Raw genomic sequence first — 6,000 nt, forward strand, 5'->3', positions numbered from 1 at the left:
AAAGTGTTACTTGCGGGGCGCCTGGGTGGCACAGCGGTTAAGCGTCTGCCTTCGGCTCAGGGCGTGATCCCGGCATTCTGGGATCGAGCCCCACATCGGGCTCCTCTGCTATGAGCCTGCTTCTTCCTCTCCCACTCCCCCTGCTGTGTTCCCTCTCTCGCTGGCTGTCTCTATCTCTGTCGAATAAATTAAAAAAATCTTTAAAAAAAAAAAAAAAGTGTTACTTGCCATTCTCTTTCTCTTCAGCACCCTTCTCCACCTTAGCAAAAAGTGCCACCAGGGCTCAACCAGGCTCCAAGGTACTTCACAGAAAAGTCCCCCCGCCGCTCTAGGCCCCCCTAACACCAGCCACGCATCTTCCCCCCTTGGGAAGGCTGCCCAGCACCTCCTCTCCACTTGCCTCGCTGCACATGCGTTGTTATTTACAACGTTTGGCAAAGGGAACCCATTTATTGACGTTTTTACATCTCCACCCATATGTTGAGCATTCTTGCTTCTTCCTGTAATGGCCAGCACCCAGCACGGCTCCTGACCCGCTGTGCTGGCAAGACGAATGGCATATAACACCCCAGCCTCCACCCAGAGCTACTGCTATTCTCTCATTCATTCTGTCCCTCTCCCTCCCCCCCACCTCTCTCCCCTAATAGACGTCCCAGGGCTTTGTTCACCTTTGATTACCACTTTCTCAACTGAGTGACTTCCAGAGTCTCAGATTTTCATTGTCTCCTGCTGTGTTAAATGCAGGTTGTGCGTTCCCACCCTCTCTTCCTCATCCTTCATTGCTGGCACATTTACCAATTCACTCTTGATCTGAAAGTAAATCATAGCCCTGATGGCTTCAGGTCACTTTTAAAATCCTTCCCTTTATATATTTTGTGGGTGAAAATGTTTGTTCTTTCTCCGTCTCCACTCTCCTTCTTTCAAGCTTACAAGCACGGCATTTACAGGACATTGCTTCCTACAGGAGCAAATGCTGATTGGACTTCTGCATTGCACACGAGAGCATATCTTCTCCCTTCTGGGCGCAGCTGCCTGCCCTCAGACTGTCCAACCAAGGGCCCCAACTGGAGAAGCCAACGCAGGCTGGCCAGTGTCCTCCACATTGTCCAAAACTCACAGTTCATGAGGATCCAAAATTAGTACCCTACTCCTGGTGCCATGTGTTGTTTACAAGACAGAGTTGACCCAGATTCTAGCTTAGGAAAAAAACAAATCAAAACCTTCATTAAAGTCCTTTCTGGCCTGCTGCAATTGGGACCAGTTATTTTGAGGGGCCAATTCACCCCATTTCTTACTCTGCCAGCAACTGATCAGGGGCCGGGCTCATGGAGGATAAAGGATAGAACCTGTGATGGCAGGAAGGTCTCTGGGGGAGACCCACAGAAGGTTTAGGGAGAGAGACTGAGTCAGTGGAAGACACGGGTAGCGGATTAATCCCTTTACATACATTTTAGGACTGGTGGTCACCTTTGCTCTACATTGTAAGGCCTTTACATGGCCTGATGCCAAAGGCCATGCTTAAAGTAAGTGGGAATCAATTGGAATTCAACTAAAAACTTGAATGTACAAAAAGAAAAAAAAATGAAGTGGGAGGACGATGTAAATCATTTTCCTACTTGTCCAAAGAGCAGATGGAAACCCTTGTACATTCTATGAGCAGAAATCATCACGGCAGACACCAAGATAATCAAATGGCAGCTTCACACTGTAGCCTGCAGACTCCTGACAAATACAACTAGAACAGTCTGAGGGGCTCGCCAAGCATTCCAGCATGGCATTGCAAGTTCTTGACATCAGGGGAGAAGACCAGGGTCCCTTCAAACTTCCTGCTCTTCTAGCCAATCCCAGCATCACTCCACATGTTTAACTGGAAAACAGCCAACAAAATTGAAGCTTCTTACTTAGACGGTCAAAGACCCCACTGGATTCCTGAAGCCTAACTCAGTACAGGGTGAGTAGGAAAGATGAGAGACATTATTTTAGGCTAGGGTGGCTTTTTGAGAAATCATTGCTGTTTGTCTCTTTTTATAGCTACCTAATAGTTCTGCCTTGTGGGTGACAGTGTCTGTCACGGAGCAGATGACCAAAAATAGTTGTCCCACCAACCCAGACAAGTCTTCATTGTCCTTCTCTGCACCAGTTTATGTACTTTCTCATCTCCTCCTTTTCTTACATTTCTTAAACCTGGGTCTTCCCTTCTTCCAAACAGAACCTTGATAGTTTATTCACTTGTAATGTACAATTGCAAATACTAGACATAAAACAGTAAAAATGTACTTGGTGGGGGATGCCTGGGTGGCTCAGCTGGTTAAGCATCTGACTGCTGATTTTGGCTCAGGTCATGATCTCGGGGGTTGTGGGATTGAGCCTGTGTTGGGCTCCATGCTGGGTGTGGAGCCTGCTTGAGATTCTCTCCCTCTCCCTCTGCCCCTCCCCCATGGCTCATGCACACATGTGTGCCCCCCCCAAAATAAAATAAAAATAAAAGTAAAAGAAAAATGTACTCAGTGTATGGTTATTTGAAAAAGGACATGGGAAGTACATCATATGAGGGGGGGAAAAAAGTGTAATGACCGCTTAAAGATGGCTTGCCCTTGACATGGACGTGGGGAGAGTGAAGTCTGTCTGCAACATGCACCGTTCAGTCCTTGTTCCCCTCCCTCCTGGTACTGTGACCCTCCACACCATCAGGCACAGATACCCTTCAGAGGACTCCTCCAGTCTATTAAAACTTGGGTAGTGTGATTAGTATAGGCTGCTTGTTAGTTCATATATGTTATGGAGAGACGTCAGGACTCTGTCTCTGAGAAAGAAGGAACTGGGTGCGCCATGTTGGTATCAAGAAGAAAGACCAGTCAGGTAAAGAGGCCAGCAAAGAAAGGGAAAAAGGCCCATAGCCAGAGGAACTTGGTGTGTTTGGGGTAGAGCTGGGAGGCTTTTGTAGCTGGAGTCTGGTGAGGAAGAGAGGGTGGTAGGAAATGAGTCCAGAGGGAAAGCAGGAGGCCAGGATATGTGCTACTCTTGGTAGTACAAGGCCTTGGAGAGGACTTGGCTTTTTAAAAATCCAAGGATTTTGGATAAAGGAGTTCATGAATTGACTTGTGTTTTAAAATAATTTCTCTGGCTGCTCTTTGGAGAGTAGACCAAGAAGAAGGAGGGGACCAATTAGGAATCTACTGCCAGGAATTCAGGCAGGAGATGACGGTGGTGGACACCAGAGAGGTAGTAGTTGAAACAGCAAGAGGCAATAGGATTCCAGATAGTTTTAATGCACTAGCAGCATTTGCTGATGGACTGGATATGGAGCAGGGGAAGATTCAAGGGTAATGCCACAGGGTTGACCTGAGCACCTAGAAGCACAAAGCTACCATTTACTAAGATGGAGAAGTCTATGGAGGGAGCAGGTCTCGGGGGATAAAAGCAGAAGTTCATATTGGGACATTTAAGGAGAAGATTCCTATCATTCATCTCAGTGATGAGCAGTTAGGGCTGAGTCTAGAGTTCAATGCGGAGGGGGATAGCATAAATGATACTTAAAGCCATGGGACTGGATGAAGGCGTTTAGACAGAGAAGGCGGCCAGGGTCTGAGTCCTGGAACATACCAGCATCTTACAGGAATCACAATGGTAGCCATCTCCCGGGTGTGTTGTTAACAATTTGATGAGATAATACATGTAAAGCACTTCAAATACTGCTGAGAACTTTCTTCAACAATCAACAATCATGCATACACACTGTTCCCTACAGCCCAGCCCCTACCTCTACTAGAGCGCCAGTCCCAAGTTCCATGGCCCTGGACCTGGTAGAATTCCTCTTCATGTTGCATAGTAGGAAGGGGGGGGGTGGGAAAAAGGAAATCCTGTTGTCCCCATGAAGGCTACAGAGGAAAAAGCTCTCCTGCATGTATTCCAACATGGAATTCCGATCATTTTCCTGCAGCAACATGGGCAATTTCTAAGATCTCTCAAACCCAAAATCTGGTATTTTATATCAAGTACATCATGCATATAACAGCCTTCTGGGCCAGCCAGCCTGGGGGACCTGGTCATAATTTCTGACATTTCTCCAAGATAATGCATTTCAAATTCCAAACAAGCCAATAGAAACCCACGTTTAAAAGGTGGCAGATGCCTCCTAACATAAAAGCACACATATAAATTCTAAAAGTGGATAAATGGGCACCTTCTTTTAACAGCAACATTCTGTAGCAGATAGCTCTATTTTAGATACCCAACGGCAACTAACGAAGTCCAGGGATAGTCCCTTTGTAGCTCCTGTCTTAGTTTAATCCTTGACCCTCCTCACTCCCTCCCCAGTACTCAGCCATAAAACAAACAGGCCACTGAAAATGTTTAACTCCAAGACAAATTCCCTGTCATGCTGTATTTCTCCATCATGGCCCTGATCTTGCTGTACCGTCTGCAAATGCTGGGCTGTATCTATAACACCTAGTTGGGAATCACTAGAATTTCTCAAATGAGTGGGGAAATCGAAACGTAACCTTGGGGTTAGCCAAGACTGCTGGTGACTATTCAGGTCTGAACAATTATATTTAAGATACCCATGGGGAGTAAACCATTTTCTTCTGTAATTCCATCTTTATGAGCACTGTTTACATAACTCCTCATGAAAAGAATGAGAACGAATTCATAAAATAGAGATACTATTTTAATTTTTGGCTAGTACACGTAACCTCGTATATGCCTCCTGCAAGGTTATGTATTGAGAACCTACTGTGAGCAAAAACCTCTTAGATGATTCAGATTTGGACAGAAAGACCCACTGCTGAGCAAGTGTTAGAGGAGAGGCACCGTGATTCCATGGGGACACCCAGACCCAGGACGGAGGGAACGATGAGGATGAGGTGAGTATCAGAAGAGAGAAATAGGCAGTGTTCTAGGGATTCAAAGGAGGCAGGGATCCAGGTGGAGAGGAGAATCCAAAAATGATTTATAATCAGGCAGTATTGGGGAATAGAAAGTGAAGAGGCAGCAGACATTTAGGGAAAGGGCCGGAGAAGGAGAGTGGGAAGAGGTGGAGAACACTCTAGGCTGAAGGAAAATCTTGAGCAAACACATGGAAGAAGGAGAACTCCAGGAATATTGAGAAAACTACAGAAGTCTAGACTCAGGCATGGGAGAGAGGTAGGGGTGAAGCCATCTTGTCATGTATATTTCAGACATAAAATCTGCCTCTAGCTGATTGGTAAAAGCCAGGGGTGGGGCATGTTGAAGCAGTGGGGTGCTATCGTCAGATACTCATTTTAACACAATTCCCAAGAACTCAGCTAAGGGTGAGAGGGGTATATGGTTGGAAGTGGCCCTAAGCAGCTATCAATAGGGCTCTGCAAGAAGTGTTCGGGACTAAATTGTGCTCGCTCTTCTCCAAATTCATATGTTAAGCCCTAGACCCCACTTTACCTGTATTTGGAGATGGGGCCTTCAGAGGTAATTAAGATCAAAAGAAATCATCAAAATTAGGGTGGGGTCCTAATCTGACAGGATTCCTGGCTTTATGAGAGGAGGAAGCACACACACACACACACACACACACACACACACACCGCACAGTACATACACAGAGAAGGGATGATATAAGACGACAAGAAGGCAGCTGTCTGCAAGTCAGGAAGAGAGACCTCACCAGGCACCCTTCACTGACACCTTGATCTTGGACTTCTCAGACTCCAGGGTGCTGAGAAATAAATTTCTCTTGTTTAGGCCACTCAGACTACAGTATTTTGTTATGGCAGCCCACTCTGACTACTACAAACTTAGGGACTAAGAAGTGGGGTGCTGCTGTAACAAATGCATCAGACTACGAAAGTGGCTTTGGAACTGGGTACTGAGCAAAGGCTGGAAGAGTTTTGAGGTGCATGCTAGGAAAGGACTCTTGTTAGAAACATGGACGTTATAGATGATTTCAGTGACAGCGCAGAAAGAGAAGAGGACAGCTAGAAAGAAAGCTTCCATCTTTGTAGAGAATATATAAACAATCAT

The sequence above is a fragment of the Ailuropoda melanoleuca genome, chromosome 19 (assembly GCF_002007445.2).
Source record: "Ailuropoda melanoleuca isolate Jingjing chromosome 19, ASM200744v2, whole genome shotgun sequence".
Lineage (NCBI taxonomy): Eukaryota > Metazoa > Chordata > Mammalia > Carnivora > Ursidae > Ailuropoda > Ailuropoda melanoleuca.